The 21,769-nt window shown below is 48.1% G+C and overlaps 1 long non-coding RNA gene across 3 annotated transcripts in view; it reads right to left on the bottom strand.

The window, feature by feature from the left end:
* Positions 1 to 21,769, bottom strand: part of LOC138296617 (uncharacterized) — a 98,284-nt gene that overhangs the window by 15,323 nt on the left and 61,192 nt on the right. Inside the window, exon 4 of one of the 3 annotated variants that reach the window (XR_011203873.1) lies at positions 11,589 to 11,632. The exons of the other annotated variants lie outside the window; for them this stretch is intronic. This is a non-coding gene — a long non-coding RNA (uncharacterized lncRNA). The remainder of the gene's footprint in view (positions 1 to 11,588; positions 11,633 to 21,769) is intronic. 3 annotated transcript variants of the gene reach the window in all.

Raw genomic sequence — 21,769 nt, 5'->3', positions numbered from 1 at the left:
GGACAAAGGTCTCCATTTCCAGACATGTGTGGCGCTGGGATTGGTCAAGGGTTTGCCGTCTCCTATTTGTAGATACACCGTACCTGTGGTGTGTGTGTAGAGCCAAACACATGTCCAGCTTTCATAAGCTTCCTGGGTGTCCATGTTGTTTGAAATTGTTAGTTGTTACCCCACCCCCCACCCTCAAACACAGGCATGGGTTTGTGAATAGTGTACCTAGGACTGATGATACAAGTTTGGTACACAGACATGAAAATCAGTGAATCTTTTGTCTGAGCCTAGTATACACACTCATTTTTCCCACATGAGTACTACACTAGCAAGTCCATTTACAACTTGCAGATCATGTGGCCCTAGATTTCCATCCCGTACAATGACATTTGTAGCCCTGGTATTGGCGGAGGATGTGCTGCATGATTGTTAGCTGACAACTGGCAGAACTCTGATGCCAAAACATGCCAGTTGTTACCCATCTTGTAGGGTTTGGATGTGCTATGTGTGATAGAACCTTTGTTGGCTGGCCTGCCATGTACTTCCTCAGGGACATTCAATGATCTGTATGATGATATGAGCTGTTACAAGTACAGTAGATGTATTGTCTGATTTACTTCTTGAGCCATTTCACACAATGCAGTTCCTAATGTTATTTTTTCGATTTGTCTTCACAGCTGCAAATATGACACCCATCCAGGTGCGGGAATTCCAAAGGCGGGCAATGAGGTACCAGCATATACTTCAGGTAGAGTCTGGGTACCAAAGAATGGCCCGCAGATACTGGGACGAACGGGCCTCCGGAGCCTGGAGGGCATTCCCACAGGGCGGCCCCACTTTGCCCACCAAAGCCACCACCAGCACCACCACCACTACCACCCAGGTGGCACCACCAACAGCTGGGACCGTTGTAGCAACCACATCAGCAAGTGCTCCAGGCCCTTGTACAGCACCACCTGCAGGGTAGCCCACAGACATGGACACTACACGGCCCCACACTTCATCAGCTGACACCCAGACCACCCCAGCTGCAGCTATTGACCCTGCTGCTTTTGTTGAGATGCAGCGTAAATTGGACTGCGTCCTGTGAAAAATGAGTCGTCTGTGGCAGGATGTGCGACATATAAACCGGTGGGTGCAGTCCATTAAGCGAACCCTCCGGAGGGCCAACCTATAGACATTTTGATGGACATGATTTCCTCTCCTCCCTCCTCTTTCCTTATTCTTATACTTTGTGGATTTAGGGGGCTTAGTGTTAGGTTAGTATAGGCTGTTAGTTTAGTTAGTGTTAGTGGGTGGGGGGTCCTGATTATTTCTACTGTTTCTTTTTGAGTGTGTGGGTGGGTGGGTGTGGGGCTATGTTGGGGTTCTTGTCTGTTTTAAAAATATATATAAAAAAATAAAAAAATTCCAAACAAATATATATTTGTTTAGTATAGGATAGTATGTGTTTAGGTTAGTATCTGTTGTCCTCCATGTGTCCCGTCTCATAAGAGGGGTGGTGGGTTGATGTTTAGAACGTTTCGTTACATGTGATAAGTAAGTTTAGCTTAGGTTAGTTAGGGACAGTTGTGGGTAATGAGTAGTTAGGGTAGATTAGGGTAGGTAAGACTTTTCCCCGAGTTTTCTTTTCTGTTTTTACAGTTTAATAAATATGTAGTAAACCCTTTACAGTATGTGTGACATGCTTGTAGATCAGGGCCTTTGCATGAGTGTACATGATTTCTTTTGTAATACAATTTGTGTCCTTTGCTACAAACAAATCCCAAATTAGCTGTAACATTGGCAGCTACCCCAAAGCAACCTTGCAAAGATTAGACCATTCATTGCAACCAACAATCACAGTTACTATGGATCCCAACATGTTTTTTTCAATAAGTATGTTTTCAAAGTCACATACAGTGCTTCCAGGTTTGGTATTGGGGACACTGTGTTATGTCTGACTGCAGTCTGATGTTCAAGGAAACCCTTATAAGCTGAGTGATATTAAGCACTCTTGTAGTATCGTGTTCATGACTCACATAGATCATTTGTTACACTGTTCAGCATGATTACTTATTTGGATGTAAACTCAGACACCTCCATTCAAGCAGTTTGGTGACCGTTCGCTTAGATTTGTGGGCAATGTTATATGTGTTAGTTTTGCATGGAGGCAACATTTTGCAGGCACTATTTAATGGCTTAGATATCCCTTGAGGTAGCATTATTCTGTCCAACACAGAATTATGGTGTATAGTTTAGCTTTTCATCAGATATTACCCTCAGGAAGGGCAGAGTATGGTAGAATCCAGGCCACTGTGCATAGTTATCAGACTACATTATTTCAGGACAGTGGTATTGACAAGCTATGTAATTTGACAGGAGGCAGAATTCAGTGGTGTGCTGAACGGTTGATGTGTCACATTACACAGAGACAAAGTGGTTGAGTAAGTGCTATGTATTGAAAAGTGCTGTAGTGCTATATGTACATTGTCCATGATTGTGAGTCCTTTAGATTGACATCTTCCATTGTGATCCTACACAAGTGCTAAAGGAAAATGCATTTGACATGCTGGGGTGATGTGTCAGACAGTGCAGAGGGACAGGATTTGCCAATGAGTAAGTGAGAGACAGTCACAAGGCAGGTTGACAAGATATACAGTGGTTTGCAGAACAGTGGTTGAGTACAGTTGTTGCAAGACTGCCATGTTACGAAGCGCAGGACCTTGGTAATAGGTGGCCATGTGGCAGGGACTAGTGCTTCCGGGTACTTTTACGTGTGAAGGTGATCTGTTCCATGTCTTCCTCTTCTGATGTGTGTGTTGCCTCCTCTGTCCTAGGTGGTGGTGGTTGTGAAGGGGCAACACACACCTCAGTGTTTGAAGACGTGGAGTCAGACATCCCGGTAGCTACTACCTGTGAGGGTCTTAAGGGCAGTACTGATGCAAGGAGGATCTGCTGGTTCTTAAGAATAGCAGCCACATCACGATGGTAGGCAGCCAGGTCGGCCCTCAGGGGTTCAATGTTGCATTCGTGCACGCGTTGACAGGATTGCTGTTGTAGGTGTTGGGTCAACTGTATTACGGCTGTGCTGATTTTCTTCAGTCTTTTTTCTACTTCCTGCAAGCTAGTTGTTCGCCCTTGCATAGCTGCTGCCTGTTTGTCAGTTGACATCATGCACGAACGCACCCCCTCAAGGCTGGCTGCCATATTTTGCATCCCCACCCGCACCTCCTTGGCCAGCTCCCGCTGTACTCCAACTACAGTTCTCTCAAAGCTGGTGCCTGTGTCATCTGAGTCATCAGCTGTATCGGAGCTGGCAGGTCTTACAATTGGGGTGGTGGGTGGGTCCTCTGTGTTGGCTGCTTGTTCTATGCTACTCCTTGTGACTGAAGGTGGGGTCTCGAGGGTTCCAAGGACATCTTGGAGGGTCTGGTGGCTAATGTGTGTCAGCTCGTCATCCATGTCATCAGGGTAGTCCTGGACAGGCATATCGGCAGGAGAACCATTGTCCTCTGCAATGAAATAGGTGACAGTTAGTGTGTCTGTGTTGTGGCATTGGTGATGTGACATGCCTGCCTTGTGATGATTTTCACATTGTGATCTTGTTTCCTGTTCATTGCTCCAGTCTTTCAGATGGGCATTCTCCCAGGCCTATGCCCCACCTGCACGTCACATGTATTGTGGTAAGTTATTTGACTTGTCAGCATCATCTCCTCTAGGTGTTGGTTTGGGCAAAACAGTGATTTGCCACCTTCTTGTCCTACTCAACCCTCCGTTTACATCCATTCTCATGGTGAGACCTTTCACTGGCTGTGGGTGCTCTGATGGCACTAGCAGCACACTTAACAATCTGGACCTGCCCCAGTCTCTGATCTTTCACATCCACTTATATATAGTTGAAATGTAGCATATACTATGCATAGCATTGTTATGGCACGATATGGATGTCAGCATTGGTAATGTGTACAGCTGATGTTGGGGAATGTGTGGTACATTGGATTACCCTGATAGTTGTAGCAGTGTCCCCTTTCCTCCTCTGACTGTGCAGGTGTATATCAGTGACCAGTTACATGTGTCCTCCCCCTCAATGCTGTTGTCTGAGCAGTATGACATTTGGGATGTTGCATTGTGACCCAGGCACAGGATGGACCCTGACATATGCAGCATGGGTGTTGCTTTAGTGCTGTGTAGCTCCTAATGTTGATGACATTGGCTGATGTTTGCGGCAACTATCGGCATTCATAATTGACAGGACTGGAACATTTATCTTGTTTCAGGGGATTGTTAAAGTTGTCATCCTCAACACTCAAATTTAGGTGTGTATGATCCATGGGGACGTTACTGCCATTGGGTACTTGAGCTGCACACACAGCGGAGGTGGTAGTGGCAAATGTTGTCACTGTTACATTCTAGTTGTCGGTATGGCTAGAGGTTGTTAATTGGGCCCTAGTTAATGTAGGGGGTGTAGTGGCTGACGTGTGACAGGATGTCAGTTTGACGTTGTGCTCTTCCCTCCTGGCGTGGCTTTACCTTTGCTACATCGTTGGCATGGCAGCATACCCCCATGGAACTGTTGTTGGTTTTGTGTTATGGTGTGCCCCACCTTTTCTCCGTACAGGCCATGCCCACATGCCGTACCCCTTTACCCATGCCACTCCATGTATATGATGACTTCCATGCATTTTGTAGTTGGTATCCCCCGCCCGGTTGTAGTTGACATTAGTGCATTTTAATTCCCCATGCGACTTACCCTGCATGTGCGTTGTCTCCTGGTAGTCTGCGCTGTCCTGTCCTTGAATCTCTGTGACGTTCTCCTCAGGGATGACGGCTGCCACCATCTCCTCCATGTGGTCCAGGGGCTCCTGGGGTGCTGGACTCCCACCTCCAGTCTGCAGTGCTGCCTTCCTGTTCCTGGCCATCTTTTCCTTGGTCCTGCGCTTGCAGTCATGCCAGTGTTTCTTGCACTCGATGACTGTTCTGCATACTTCTGCCACACTGTTAATCTTGTCAACAATTTGTTGCCATATTGCCTCTCTCCTACTGATTGGCAATTTAGAGGTGATTAACAGTTGGTGCTGGTGTTCCGTCACCTTTTTTACCAGGATTTCCTGCTCCTCTGCACTGAAGCAACACTTTCATTTCTTCTTCCCCCTGTCATGGGTCTTGTGTGGGTCCTCCTGGCTGGTTCCTGGTCTGGTGTCACGGTTTCGGGTGGGTCTGATCAGGACTTTGGTTGGGACACCCCTTGAGGTCACCGAATATCCTAAAGAGGTAGTATACTGGGGCAGAAGAGCAGCTAAAGGCATACACGGAAAGGACAGCTATGGACAGGCACAGGAAAATAAAACCAGAGAAACCCTTGTGTGAACAAACAGGAAACAGATTACTAATGGACAAACACGCTGGGGTTGTACACAGAGTAAGGCGCAGAACCTCCCACAGTCACAGGGAATGTCAATGCCTCTGTGCAGTTTGCTCTTACAGATAGTCACCCTGCCTTCCCCATAGAAAGGAGGCAGCAGAAGTGATTCTATCTCTGGACCCTAGAGCACAAACAAGGAAAGTACTTACATACACAAGACACGCTCTTGTGGGTCCAGCTGGAAACACAGTGGTGATTCCTGAGAAAACAGCAATAGCACACTGTCACTGTTAAGCACGAAAAACAACGTATAACACTGGACAAGGATGGGGGCTGGAATTGCCTCCTGGAAACCAGGAGCCAACCCCAGTACAAAGGAGGACACTTATACACTGGTGAAGACTGATAGAACACTTACCAGACACAAATAACCAAGAAGAAATGGAAACAGAAGGGAACAAACTAAGAGGCAGAGGCAAGAACTGGGAACAGGCTCAGGCTGAAGCAAAGGCAGGACTAGGACTCGAAAACAGGGCACAAACTTCTGGCTGGGACAAACAGAGACAGGACTAGGAAACTGAGAGCAGGCTCTGGCTGGAACAGGCAAGGACAGGGCTGGAATACAGGGAGTAGGAAAAAGCAGTAAACAGGACTGAGAAACAGAGTGCAGGTTCAGGCTGAAACAAGGCAGGAGCAGGACAGAGAAACAGGGAGCGGGTTCTGGAGGAAACAGACAGGTACATGGCTAAGAGATAGGGAGCAGACACTGGCTGGAACAATCAGGAGCAGGGCAGAGAAACAGGAAACAGTTTCAAGCTGGAACAGATCAGGAACAGGAACAAAACTGGAACACCATCCGATAAAGGGTCTGTAACACAAAGAAATTGAACTCCAATGCACACAGGGATCTTGAGGAAATGGCTGCTTATAAGCAGTTCCAAGCTGGGATGCACAGGAGAGGTCTCAGGTGTGTGTAGTTTCAGATACTTGCAAGTCCTGGAGGAGAGGATCCGGTGAAAAGGAGCAACTGGACTTCTCCCATAGAAAACAATGGGAAACAGAATCCAGGCTTTCCTGACTACCAGGCTGTGCATTATGGAACTTGCAGTCCCAGGAAGCAAATGTAGTACTACACAAGCATACCACGGCCAGAAGAGAAACAAACCGGAGTCAGCAAGGAACTCTAGATAACTGTTCAAGGTGATTCCCAGGCTTCCGACAGTCCCCGTACAGTGCCCCCTAGAGATGGGACGACCGAGTCGTAACACCTGGGGTCTGTACAGGCATCTGGAATCCATTTTGGCTCTCCTATGCTGAAATGGCTGTGTTTGCGGGGAATTTTGACGTTCTTGTGTCAAAAAACGCTGCATATCCGATTTGGGATGTCGTAAATCGGCTCACAGTCATTTCCGCCGCGTTAATGTCATTTTCCTTTACGGCGTGACGCTGCGGTGTGCGTAAAAAAAAATGAATTACACCTGTGGTTTGTGCTGCTGTGCGTCAAAGTATAAATTTGACGCCCGCACAGTGGTAATATTTTTGACGCAAAACTGCGTTGGCGCAGTTTTGCATCAAAAAGTATAAATATGGGCCATAATGAAGAACCATGTAATGTGGTGCAATATTGCCATTAAGGGTCCTAGTAACATCATAAACCACAAGGCTGAAGAACCCTTGTTGAGCGAACAAAGAGGACATGTGGGAATTCCTAGATACACTTTGAACATAATGGGCGCAATCTGTCATTAGCTTCTTCCCTATTCCATGACCATTTATCCTTGGCCAAAAGAGGACCCCTTGATATTTAGTTTAAGTACATTTCCTTATAGGTTTGCCTTCAATTAAAGCTAAGAAGAGTCTATCAGTGTGGTTTGATGGGTAGTATAATCTTAATTGCAACACAATGTGCTGTGTTGGACTGCAAGCTCAGTTCTATTTCAGCTGCTTTCAAGTGTTGCCTTAGGCCCCCTAATATTGTATACTGAGTGCAGTCTTGTAAGAAAAGCATTCATGTGCTCTAGGGCCTTAAACGCACAGTAAAAAACTTTAAATAAATGAAAAAATAAATTAATTGTAATCTCATGCTGATTCCATTACAGCCCACGTATATTCAATTGAATCTGGGATCTTGGACAACTGGTAGAAGAACCTGAGAACTTGCACATGGCCTTTATTAAAGATACCAAGCATGCCTATTTCAAGTCGTATTGTTTTAATAGACAATCCCAGTGGCGTGGCTAAAATGTTCTAACATAATTTCCCCTCTATTTCATATCGGTTCAAATGATACTCCGGATACAAACATTCAATTCCATATAGGGCCTGATTACAAGTTGAGGCGTTATTTATAGCCCCTGATAAATAACAATAACATGGGTTATGTTATTTATTGGGTGCACTATAAAACACCTATTATGAGATTGTGGGGAATACCATGGGATTTTGGCATTTAACACACCAAATTCCCTATGATATGGTAAATACTGTATGTTTTCCCTTGTTAATTTTTGGCAGGGTTGACCTGCTATAATTCAACGAATTGTGGGTTATTTAAAGCAACTGATAATTTAGGATGTGTTAAATAAAAGCAAACTCGTAATTTGGACTCGTGCATAAACAGGGGCTTAAGCATGTAACAGAATTAATTGCCCAACTTGTAATCAGACCCAGGGAGGCATCAGTGGAATTTTCACTACACACCTTTCTAATAGCCCGTTTTCTCCTGTTCTACAATGAAGCATGGCAACACTATCTTCACTGTTCCAATAGACTTTACCAACATTGACTACTCATGGGTATGCGCTGCCCTGTGTGACGTGCTGGAAACCAATATGCCTTTTTATACTCATTGATGACTTCCAGCAGTAATGCCTCAAATCACCACTTAAATTTAGAATTCACACATTTTGAATAGATTTGTATCTTACTTTAGCAATTTTGATTACAAGGTACATTCCTAGAATATGTTCCTAGGTGATAAGGTTTTTGTCGGTGGCCGATAGGAGTTTGATTCAGTGTAATGAGATCATCAACTTAAATGAGGGAAGGAATATCAAAATTTCCCAATTTGGGTGAGAATCACTGGTGCTGCCCTACTACTATGGGAATATTCAACGTGTATTGCACTGACAGTAAAGGAACCAATAAGCAAACAAGTTTTAGACCATGTACCACTTGCAGGGATGTATAACATTGATTATCGACTGAGGCCACTAGCTTCTCCCTTATCTCTTCTTTGCTTTTGTAAATACTTAGGCCCATATTTATACTTTTTGACGCAAACTTGCATTAGCGCAGGTTTGAGCCAAAAAGTTTACCGCCGGCTAGCTCCATTCCTGGACACCAGCCAGGCGTCATATGTAAGGAAAGACGCTAGCCAGCAGTAAGGCCCGATTAGCGTCAAAATAAATTACGCTAACCGGGTGGGGGAGGCGTAGGGGAAACAGGAGGTTGTGCATCAACGAATGGCGCTAGTCAGGTTAGAGTCAGAAAAATGACGCTAACCTGACTATCGTCATTTTTTTACACACAACCCCCATGGACATGACTCCTGTCTTAGTAAAGACAGGAGTCATGCCCCCCTGCCCAACGGCCATGCCCAGGGGACTTGTGTCCCCTGGGCATGGCCACAGGGCACAGTGCCATGTAGGGGGCCCAAGTTAGGCCCCCCATGGCACTTTAAAAAATAAAAAAACTTACCTGGACTTAACTGGGATGGGTTCCCCATCCTTAGGTGTCCTCTGGGTGTGGGTGGGGATGTCCCTGGGTGCAGGGAGGGGCACCTGTGGGCTGTTTCCAAGGCCTCTGACAATGGAAAATGGCCCACAGGTCCCCTAATGCCTGCCCTGACCCAGGTGTTAAACAGGCTTAGCCCCATTATTTAAGGCCCTCCTCCTCCCGTGAGTGATTTTTGCACGGGAGGATAAAAAAGGTGCAAAGGCCTTAGAGTCATTTTTTGCCCGGGAACGCCTACCTTGCATCTCATTGTGCAAGGTAGTTTTCCGCAGGCAAAAAATGATGTTAACTCCAATATTTTGACACTCGACAGGTCTAGCGCCAAAATATAAAAATGGAGTTAAGTTTGTGCCGGATTTGCGTTAAACAAAATGACGCAAATCCAGTGTAAACAGAGAATAAATATGGGCCTTAGTAACCAAGGGCCAGATGTATCAAGCGATTTTGCATTCGCAAACGGTGCGAATTGCAACATTCGGCCGTTTGCGAATGCAAAAATGCCTTTTAGAATGTATGAAAGGCATTTGCAGTGGAATTTTTAAGGAATCGCTAAAATAGCGATACATTAAAATTGCGACCCCATTTAGAGAGTCGCAAATTGCGATTCTCTAAATAGGAAATCGCAAATAAGGAATCCTTATTTGCGATTTCTTAAGCACATGTATCAAGCATTTCCTAAATGCGAATTGGGCATTTAGGAAATGCAATTACCACCAACAAAAGTTTGGTGGTAACCATGTGCAAATTTTAAAAATGCATTTTAAATGCATTTTTAAAATTGACATGTAGTGCACACATGCCCCTAAGGCATCTGTGTGCTTCACATGTCCGTAAAAATATTTTTGGGGGGCAGCAGAGGGGGCCTTAATCCCCCAGCACCATGGGATTTGCATTTCCTAAATTGCGAATTCCTAACTGGAATTCGCAATTTAGGAAATGCAAAAACATTCGCAACAGGCCCATAGGTGCAAATAGGGTCGGATTCTCTATTTGCGATTCGGTAATAGCATTTGCGAATTTTAAGAAATCGCTATTACCGAATCGCAAAATTCATACATACCATTTTGCATTTCTTAAATAGCGATTTCTTAAAATTCGCTATTTAAGAAATGCAATTTCGTTTTTTGATACATCTGGCCCCAAATTCCCACACACATCTTGTGGTCAGTCAGTGGTAGTCGGATAGATGTCAAAGGCACCTTTTTTGTAAACTCAGTAAATTATGCAGGAACTTTCCCTAACTGTGTGCAGGCAGTAAAAAGTCTTGCTAACTGTTATGACTGACCTTTGTTTTTTGTTAGGTATGTAAACTGTTACTGGAATCCTGTCTGGACTTTGTTCCCCTCTGACTTTAGATAGCTTTTTTAAAATTACTTTTGTACCATACAAAGAACAAAGATAAAACGTGCAGTTGGCTGCTAAAAGTCCCATATGACAGAATTACCACAGCAGGTTTGTTTGTGCATTAACAATGATTCAAGTCAAACAGTTCAGTGTAACTGACACATCCACACGTATACCACAATGCATTTACAAGGTTCTATTTAAGCCAGTCCTTGGACTTCACATTTTAAGGTATTTCTTGTGCACCCTACGAGCCTTCTATGCTAGCTCTTTGATTTTAGCACAACAATCCATGCCTCTAACTCATTTCATGATGAGGGGGGCTGCCCATCTCTCCAGTGGTACGCTACATCACTCTTCATCACCATATATCCTGTAGCATCATTCTCAGAAGGACAATCCTGGGGTCCAGTTGCACCTGTCTACCTACCACCTGTCCCAATCTTTCATTGATTGCTTTCCAATAAGTGCTTATCATCAGACACTCCCATACAGCATAGCAGAAAGTGCCTGGGGCAGCATTACACCAAAGTCGTCTGACCCATGCACCAGGACCATGCCAGGCAATAATAAAATATATCAAAGAAAAAAGGGGGGCTGGGAAAATTGTGGTCCAGTGTACGGTCTCCCAAAACCTAGATATGAAAGTAGAAATAGTACACTGTTCCAATATATGTACATGCAGGGAGAGGGAGTGTCAGTATTGTCAGGAGAGCACTCAAGCATCCACTAGGATGCTAAGCATTATCATTGGGCTATCTCCTCGTCAGACCAGTACTGAAATGTCTGGCGGACCACCACACACAAGGTGGTGGTACTCAACTGAAAATAATACAGCAGAAATGATAAGGTCTGCAAAAAGTACTGACAATAGGAAGAGAGGGATAGACAACGGATTAAAATTGACTCTGAGCCTTAGGCATCATGATTTAATAACTCAGAAAAAGGTTCAGGCCAAGATTAAAAAAGGGAAACAAGAGGAGTTAATACGGGGAATAATGTCCCACTGCACTCCATGGAAAGGAAAAAGGTAGTGTACCTAGTCCTAACATAGTGTGGTCAACATGTTTCGCGCCTCTGCGGTCTAGAAATGATCCCTTGGTGCTTCATCAGGACCGTAATGACTACTTCTTCTGATTATATAAAAATAAATAAGTGCTGGAAAGTCACTTACTGAACGAGGACTAATTGTCACCGTCACTTGGTCAGTAGGTCGCCCTGCATGAAAATAGAAAAATAGAAAAATAGACGTACAATGGTGTCTACAAAGTAAAGGAAAAGTGATAAAAGTAATCACCCCAAAACAAAGTGTGACACAATAAACATGACACAGAGAGCTTACCATCCCATAGTAGAGATAAGGCATCCTAGGAACGCGCAAGCCTCAAACCAAAGTGAATATACTAGATGTGGAAAAATATGATGTTATAGTGCATGGAAAGGATACACACTCGTCAATGGTTCAAAAAAAGTTTACGAGGACAACGTGTACAGAAAAACACTGAGTTAAACTCCCACACGGATCTCAAAAATACTGATATGAATCTAGCTGTAAACATATATATAAATAAATATAAGCACCATGCCCCAGGGTAAGACTAGGCTCCGTTAGAGCACGTCTGGTAAAAGACAACATATGCTAAAAAAATGAAAAATTTATAGTGGTCACTAAATCCTCAGTCCATGCTTCTAAAGCCAGTGTTAGAACATAGAAATACTTGTTCCCCACACAAGAGAAATGAGTCACTATTAAGCAATTCTGAGTGGTCTAGTTAGTGAACATCAAATGAGTTGACTAGTTGGGTCTCCGCTGTCACAGGCTCGTGGGGGAAGTGAAAGGCTGTCAAAGCATTCATAATAAAACGATCGTCACCGGGACAAAACTAAACTTACTTCAAATCTTCCTCCGGTATGTCAGTAAACCTACCCAGGGTCGCGTGCCTGAAAACATCTGCACAGCATCCCGGGGGGGTTATAAATAGCCGGAATCAGGAACGCGAACACGCACGTTTAACCCGGAACTCGCCAATGACCGAAGTCGGTCGTGGAAATCAAAAATGGACTAACAATAGCATATGCGGCGGCCATCTTGGTGGTAGAATTTATCACAGTAGCCATAGGTGACTATGTGGGAGTCTACCTACATGTAAAGAAAGCACAAGAATGTGTGGTATTAAACGATGTCCACTGATAGCAATGAAAAGGGAGAGGATCAAGGACCCACATGGAACTAAAGTGGTTGACCCAAGGGTAGGTCGCTCCCCCTGCCGCTGCAGCTCCTCCAGGTTCCTGAGTTCCTGAGACCCACCTCACAGTAAGTACCCCCCCTCCCAGCCCCTCGCTCTGCCCCGCGCTACTCACCCTCTCTCCTGCTCCTGCTTCTTTTCTTCTTTTCTTCTTCTCTGTTCTTCTGTTCTTCCTCCTCGCTCCTCGTCTGTAATCTTCTTCTGTACTCTTCTTTCCCCCGTCTTCACTCTACTTCTCTTCTTCCTCATCTTCTTCTGTGGTCTTCTGCCCTCTGTTCTTCGTTTTCTGTATCTTCTTCTGTGTTCTTCTGTGTTCTTCTGTGTTCTTCCGGTCTTCCTTTCTTCTCTCCTTCCGGTCTTCTGATCTTCCTTTCTTCTCTCCTTCCGGTCTTCTATTCTTCTGTTCTTCTGTTCTTCTTGTCTTCTTGTCTTCTGTTCTTCTTGTCTTCTGACTTCGGCTCTTCTGCCTCCTCCGTCCTCTTCTCCCCGCGCCTGCCCTCCTGCTCCTGCCTCATCCCCCTCCCCCACTCGCATCCCCCTCTCTATCTCCCCTATCTAACCCGTTCACTATCTACCTCCCTCACTCCTCCTATCTACCTATCTATCTCTCTATCCCACTATCTAACTCCCTCACTCTCCACCTCCTATCTTCCTATCTCTCTATCTATTTCCCTATCTATCGATTTCCCTATCTATCTATTTTCTCTATCTATTTCTCTATCTCTCCCCCCCTCCCTCACCCCCTCTATTACCTATCTTCCTATCCTCTCACTCTACCTCTCACCCTCACCCACCTCTACAACCCCCCCTCCCCTATCTTCTCAACCCTACTCCTATCTTTCTCCCTTATCTCCTAAACCTCCTAACACTCACCCCCCTCCACCCTTAAACCCCCCTCCCCCAGCTCTTCTCACTCTACCTGTCCCCCCCCCTCCCTCGCGCTTTCCCGCCGCGACCTCCTGCACGCCCCCGCCCCCCAGCTCCCATTCGCCTCCACCTGACCCCTCCCCCCCCCTCCTACCTCATATGGCGGCCGCTGCGCGACAGTGGTAGCGACCCTTGACCCAAGGGTAGGTCGCTCCCCCTGCCGCTGCAGCTCCTCCAGGTTCCTGAGTTCCTGAGTTCCTGAGACCCACCTCACAGTAAGTACCCCCCCCCTCCCAGCCCCTCGCTCTGCCCCGCGCTACTCACCCTCTCTCCTGCTCCTGCTTCTTTTCTTCTTTTCTTCTTTTCTTCTTCTCTGTTCTTCTGTTCTTCCTCCTCGCTCCTCGTCTGTAATCTTCTTCTGTACTCTTCTTTCCCCCGTCTTCACTCTACTTCTCTTCTTCCTCATCTTCTTCTGTGGTCTTCTGCCCTCTGTTCTTCGTTTTCTGTATCTTCTTCTGTGTTCTTCTGTGTTCTTCTGTGTTCTTCCGGTCTTCCTTTCTTCTCTCCTTCCGGTCTTCTGATCTTCCTTTCTTCTCTCCTTCCGGTCTTCTGTTCTTCTGTTCTTCTGTTCTTCTTGTCTTCTTGTCTTCTTGTCTTCTGTTCTTCTTGTCTTCTGACTTCGGCTCTTCTGCCTCCTCCGTCCTCTTCTCCCCGCGCCTGCCCTCCTGCTCCTGCCTCATCCCCCTCCCCCACTTGCATCCCCCTCTCTATCTCCCCTATCTAACCCGTTCACTATCTACCTCCCTCACTCCTCCTATCTACCTATCTCTCTATCTCTCTATCCCACTATCTAACTCCCTCACTCTCCACCTCCTCCTATCTTCCTATCTCTCTATCTATTTCCCTATCTATCGATTTCCCTATCTATCTATTTTCTCTATCTATTTCTCTATCTCTCCCCCCTCCCTCACCCCCTCTATTACCTATCTTCCTATCCTCTCACTCTACCTCTCACCCTCACCCACCTCTACAACCCCCCCTCCCCTATCTTCTCAACCCTACTCCTATCTTTCTCCCTTATCTCCTAAACCTCCTAACACTCACCCCCCTCCACCCTTAAACCCCCCTCCCCCAGCTCTTCTCACTCTACCTGTCCCCCCCTCCCTCGCGCTTTCCCGCCACGACCTCCTGCACGCCCCCGCCCCCCAGCTCCCATTCGCCCCCACCTGACCCCTCCCCCCCCTCCTACCTCATATGGCGGCCGCTGCGCGACAGTGGTAGCGACCCTTGACCCAAGGGTAGGTTGCTCCCCCTGCCGCTGCAGCTCCTCCACGTTCCTGAGTTCCTGAGACCCACCTCACAGTAAGTACCCCCCCCTCCCAGCCCCTCGCTCTGCCCCGCGCTACTCACCCTCTCTCCTGCTCCTGCTTCTTTTCTTCTTCTCTGTTCTTCTGTTCTTCCTCCTCGCTCCTCGTCTGTAATCTTCTTCTGTACTCTTCTTTCCCCAGTCTTCACTCTACTTCTCTTCTTCCTCATCTTCTTCTGTGGTCTTCTGCCCTCTGTTCTTCGTTTTCTGTATCTTCTTCTGTGTTCTTCTGTGTTCTTCTGTGTTCTTCCGGTCTTCCTTTCTTCTCTCCTTCCGGTCTTCTGATCTTCCTTTCTTCTCTCCTTCCGGTCTTCTGTTCTTCTTGTCTTCTGTTCTTCTTGTCTTCTGACTTCGGCTCTTCTGCCTCCTCCGTCCTCTTCTCCCCGCGCCTGCCCTCCTGCTCCTGCCTCATCCCCCTCCCCCACTCGCATCCCCCTCTCTATCTCCCCTATCTAACCCGTTCACTATCTACCTCCCTCACTCCTCCTATCTACCTGTCTCTCTATCTCTCTATCCCACTATCTAACTCCCTCACTCTCCACCTCCTCCTATCTTCCTATCTCTCTATCTATTTCCCCATCTATCGATTTCCCTATCTATCTATTTTCTCTATCTATTTCTCTATCTCTCCCCCCTCCCTCACCCCCTCTATTACCTATCTTCCTATCCTCTCACTCTACCTCTCACCCTCACCCACCTCTACAACCCCCCTCCCCTATCTTCTCAACCCTACTCCTATCTTTCTCCCTTATCTCCTAAACCTCCTAACACTCACCCCCCTCCACCCTTAAACCCCCCTCCCCCAGCTCTTCTCACTCTACCTGTCCCCCCCCTCCCTCGCGCTTTCCCGCCGCGACCTCCTGCACGCCCCCGCCCCCCAGCTCCCATTCGCCCCCACCTGACCCCTCCCCCCCCACCTCATATGGCGGCCGCTGCGCTACAGTGGTAGCGACCCTTGACCCAAGGGTAGGTCGCTCCCCCTGCCGCTGCAGCTCCTCCAGGTTCCTGAGTTCCTGAGACCCACCTCACAGTAAGTACCCCCCCCCCTCCCAGCCCCTCGCTCTGCCCCGCGCTACTCACCCTCTCTCCTGCTCCTGCTTCTTTTCTTCTTTTCTTCTTCTCTGTTCTTCTGTTCTTCCTCCTCGCTCCTCGACTGTAATCTTCTTCTGTACTCTTCTTTCCCCCGTATTCACTCTCTTCTTCCTCATCTTCTTCTGTGGTCTTCTGCCCTCTGTTCTTTGTTTTCTGTATCTTCTTCTGTGTTCTTCTGTGTTCTGTGTTCTTCCGGTCTTCCTTTCTTCTCTCCTTCCGGTCTTCTGATCTTCCTTTCTTCTCTCGTTCCGGTCTTCTGTTCTTCTGTTCTTCTGTTCTTCTTGTCTTCTTGTCTTCTTGTCTTCTTGTCTTCTGTTCTTGTCTTCTGACTTCGGCTCTTCTGCCTCCTCCGTCCTCTTCTCCCCGCGCCTGCCCTCCTGCTCCTGCCTCATCCCCCTCCCCCACTCGCATCCCCCTCTCTATCTCCCCTATCTAACCCGTTCACTATCTACCTCCCTCACTCCTCCTATCTACCTATCTCTCTATCCCACTATCTAACTCCCTCACTCTCCACCTCCTCCTATCTTCCTATCTCTCTATCTATTTCCCTATCTATCGATTTCCCTATCTATCTATTTTCTCTATCTATTTCTCTATCTCTCCCCCCTCCCTCACCCCCTCTATTACCTATCTTCCTATCCTCTCACTCTACCTCTCACCCTCACCCACCTCTACAACCCCCCTCCCCTATCTTCTCAACCCTACTCCTATCTTTCTCCCTTATCTCCTAAACCTCCTACACTCACCCCCCTCCACCCTTAAACCCCCCCAGCTCTTCTCACTCTACCTGTCCCCCCCCTCCCTCGCGCTTTCCCGCCGCGACCTCCTGCACACCCCCACCCCCCAGCTCCCATTCGCCCCCACCTGACCCCTCCTCCCCCCTCCTACCTCATATGGCGGCCGCTGGTGCGCCAGAGGCGCACCAGAGTCAAGCCCGTCTGCGCCTGTCCCGCGCTCAGTGCCACGACCCCTGGTCCCCAGCTCTCCCAAGCCCCGCTGACCCGCTACGACCCCACCACCCTCCACGCCCTCAACCCAGGACGCTCCAACACTTGCTTCCAAGCTCACCCCAAACGCACCCATGGACCCTTCGCCTGCAACTCCTGCAAACGCACCTTCCACCACGCAACAACCACGACCACAAGCCCACGCGCCATCAACCACCTCAAGTGCATCCTAGTCAACGCTCGCTCCGTCCACAAACACGCCGTTGAACTCTGGGACCTCCTGGACTCCATAGCACCGGACGTCGCCTTCATCACGGAGACCTGGATGAACGCCTCCTCGGCCCCTGACATCGCCACTGCCATCCCCGAAGGCTACAAGGTCTCCAGAAAAGACCGCACCAACCAGGTAGGAGGAGGTATCGCCATCGTCTTCAAAGACTCCATCAGCGTCACCACCTCCACCGAAGACACCCCTCTCGCCGCTGAACACCTGCATTTTCAGATTTGCACCGATCCGAGGACCACCCTCAGAGGATCCCTCATCTACCGTCCTCCCGGGCCACGCGCCCCTTTCAGCGACGCCATCGCCGACTTCATCTCCCCGCACGCCCTCGCCTCGCCGGACTACATCCTCCTAGGTGACCTCAACTTCCATCTGGAACAAAACAACGACCCCAACACCACCACCCTGCTCGACAACCTCGCCAACCTCGGCCTCAAACAACTGGTGAACACCGCCACCCACATCGCCGGACACACGCTTGACCCCATCTTCTCCGCCAGCAAACACGTCTTCTTCAGCCACGCCTCCGCCCTACACTGGACCGACCACAGCTGCGTCCACTTCACATTCCGACGCGAGACCCGCCACCTCCGCACCCAACCCATCCCTCGTCGACAGTGGAACAAGATCCCCGAAGAGCAACTCTTCTCCGCACTCGCCGCCAACCAACCCACCCTCACCACCGACCCCAACGACGCAGCCCTCAACCTCACAAACTGGATCTCCAACTGCGCAGACATCCTTGCTCCCCTCAAACGCACGCATCGACAGACCAACACCAAAAAACCTCTCTGGTTCTCTGACACCCTCAAAGAATCAAAGAAAACTTGTCGCGCCCTTGAGAAAGCCTGGCGCAAGGACCGCACCGCTGACAACATGACCACCCTCAAGAACGCTACCCGCGAACACCACCACCTGATCCGCGCCGCCAAAAGGAACTTTTTCACCGACAGACTGGACAAAAACAGACACAACAGCAGAGAACTCTTCAGCATCGTCAAGGAGTTCTCCAACCCCAGCGCCAACGCCGTCACGCCCTCACAGGATCTGTGCGAATCCCTCGCCACTTTCTTCCATCGCAAGATTAGCGACCTCCACAACAGCTTCGGACACCAGACCCAACCAAACACCACCGAACCGGCATCCACGGCCATCACCCTCAACAACTGGTCCCACATCAACACAGAAGAAACCAAATCCATCATGAACTCTATCCACTCCGGCGCCCCTTCGGACCCCTGCCCGCACTTCATCTTTAACAAAGCCGACGACATCATCGCCCCGCACCTCCAGACCGTCATCAACTCTTCTTTTTCTTCTGCTACCTTCCCCGAATGCTGGAAACACGCCGAAGTCAACGCCCTACTAAAGAAACCTACGGCTGACCCGAGCGACCTGAAAAACTTCCGCCCCATCTCTCTTCTGCCTTTCCCAGCCAAAGTAATAGAGAAGACCGTCAACAAACAGCTGACCACCTTCCTGGAAGACAACAACCTGCTCGACCCCTCACAAACCGGATTCCGAACCAACCACAGCACTGAAACCGCCCTCATCTCAGTCACTGACGACATCAGAACCCTGATGGACAACGGTGAAACAGTCGCCCTCATTCTGCTCGACCTTTCGGCTGCCTTTGACACCGTCTGTCACCGCACCCTAATCACCCGCCTCCGCTCCACCGGAATCCAAGGCCAGGCCCTGGACTGGATCGCCTCCTTCCTCTCAAACCGTTCCCAAAGAGTTTACCTCCCTCCATTTCGCTCAGAACCCACCGAGATCATCTGCGGCGTACCCCAAGGCTCATCACTCAGCCCGACACTCTTCAATGTCTACATGAGCCCCCTCGCCAACATCGTACGCAAGCACGACATCATCATCACCTCCTACGCCGACGACACCCAACTTATACTCTCCCTCACCAAGGACCCCGCCAGCGCCAAGACCAACCTACAAGAGGGTATGAAGGACGTCGCAGATTGGATGAGCCTCAGCCGCCTAAAGCTGAACTCTGAAAAAACGGAAGTCCTCATCCTCGGCAACACCCCGTCCGCCTGGGACGACTCCTGGTGGCCCACGGCCCTCGGCACCGCACCGACCCCCACAGACCACGCCAGCAACCTCGGCTTCATCTTGGACCCTCTTCTCACCATGACCAAGCAAGTCAACGCCGTGTCCTCCGCCTGCTTCCTCACCCTCCGCATGCTCCGCAGGATCTTCCGCTGGATCCCCGCCGACACTAGAAAAACCGTGACCCACGCCCTCGTCACGAGCCGCCTGGACTACTGCAACACCCTCTACGCCGGGACCACAGCCAAACTCCAAAATCGCCTGCAACGCATTCAAAACGCCTCGGCCCGCCTCATCCTCGACATACCCCGCAGCAGCCACATCTCCGCACACCTGAGACACCTGCACTGGCTCCCAGTCAGCAAAAGGATCACCTTCCGACTTCTCACCCACGCACACAAAGCCATCCACGACAAGGGACCGGAATACCTCAACAGACGCCTCAGCTTCTACATCCCCACCCGCCTCCTCCGCTCCTCTGGCCTCGCACTCGCTGCTGTCCCTCGCATCCGCCGCTCCACGGCGGGTGGGAGATCTTTCTCCTTCCTGGCGGCCAAGACCTGGAACTCCCTCCCCACCAGCCTCAGGACCACCCAGGACCACTCCGCTTTCCAGAGACTCCTAAAGACCTGGCTGTTCGAGCAGCGATAACCCCCCCTTTTTCCCCTAGCGCCTTGAGACCCGCACGGGTGAGTAGCGCGCTTTATAAATGTTAATGATTTGATTTGATTTGAATAATGTAAAAATTGGTAAAGAAAAATGTAGAAGATATACGTCAAGGATCTGCCCAGTTTGCTGGATCAACGGAAAATCCCTGTGAAAAGTCTGGAGGGAAGGAAAGGGTGTAAGAGGCATGTTCTAGCAAACCTCTATAAGTGATATAGTAACACCAAAACATTAGCCAGCATAGACTTTTTTTTTTGTTATTGTCACAACAGTCAAAAGGTATCGAGTGAGTGAAAGGGCAAATTGTTGTAACTGATTTAAGGTGACAAAGTGCACCATGGGATCTCATCATTTAGGCCCTCACTAGACGTCTTGAGTCTGAAAATCCAATGTTGTTCAGTTTGAAATAGATGTTTGGGAGCACTGTCATTACGTCTCAGCACCTGTAAAACTATCCACCATAGGTCGTCAGGGCCATGGTGTGCTTCCAGGAAATGTGAACTAAGTTTGGTAGTAATACGGGAACACCTAATATTACTTCGATGTTCATTGATTCTCTGTTTAACAGGTCTGGTAGTCATGCCAACGTACTGCAAATTTCAGGGACAGGTAATCAAATAAATACATTGTCGAGTATTGCAATTCGTATGTCTCTTTAGATGCCAGGTGCCAACATATTTCAAATCCAATTTATCGACCCGTTTGGTCAAGCAGCAGACATTACAAGAACCACACGGGTAATGTCAGGTAACGGGGGGTAGATTCCATAAAGTAGTCTGGTTTGACGTATCTCCTTGTATACATGGACGTGTATGCACAACTAAATCTTTAATGTTGGGTGATCTTTTGAAGGCAAAATGCGGTCTCGGGATCTGAGTACCCCCACACTGTAGAATGCTCCAACATTTATTAATAAGCTTTTTAATAGTGTTGGACAAAGGGGTATATGTGGATACACAAGTTATCCGAGATTCTGTTCCCCTTGTAACAGGTGCTAACAAAGATTCCCTGTGGTTGTTCCGAGCCCTCTTATAGGCCGGGTTGACAATCTTCTTAGGGTAATGACGATTGTGTAACTTATGTTTCGACTCAAGAGCCTGAATGTCAAAAGATTGAACCGAGCTGCAATTACGACGTAACCTCAAAAATTGGCCAACAGGGAGATTGTCACGCAGGGCCTTTGGGTGATGGCTGTCGTATAGAAGCAAACTATTCCGGTCAGTATTCTTGTGGTAAGTATCGGTCACAAGTTTACCGTCAACAATCCTGATCATTAAGTCCAGGAAAGGAACTTGAGTAGTGGAGATATGAGCAGTGAATCTCAAAAAGGGGTCTAAAGTATTGACCCAGTTGGTAAAGAGATCAACATCCTGTAAAGAACCTTGCCAAATGATAACACTGTCATCTATACATCTTCACCTCAATTTGATGTTATCATGGTAAGGATTGGATGCAGGTAAAATTAACAATTTTTCAAAATGATACATGTACAGACATGCCAAACTTGGAGCGAATGTACTGCCCATAGAAGTCCCCCGAATTTGATGAAACAAGGAATCCTCAAATTCGAAAAAGTTCTGCGTCATAGCTAATGTAGCACATTGAATCACAAAATGCACAGGAGTGGAGGAAGACCAGGAACTCTGGAGGAGAGCAGACTCCACGACTCGCAGGGTGGCTTCCTGGGGAATGTTCGTATACAAGACCTCTACATCCAAAGTGATCAGTACCTGAGTTTGCATAGTAGAATTGACAATCTCAATCAAATTGAGGACATCTTTGGTGTCTTGAAGATAAGTACTGGAATCTCTCACCAAGGGT

Source organism: Pleurodeles waltl, chromosome 5 (assembly GCF_031143425.1).
Source record: "Pleurodeles waltl isolate 20211129_DDA chromosome 5, aPleWal1.hap1.20221129, whole genome shotgun sequence".
Classification (NCBI taxonomy): Eukaryota; Metazoa; Chordata; class Amphibia; order Caudata; family Salamandridae; genus Pleurodeles; species Pleurodeles waltl.
This window is presented reverse-complemented; position numbering and strand designations above follow the sequence as displayed.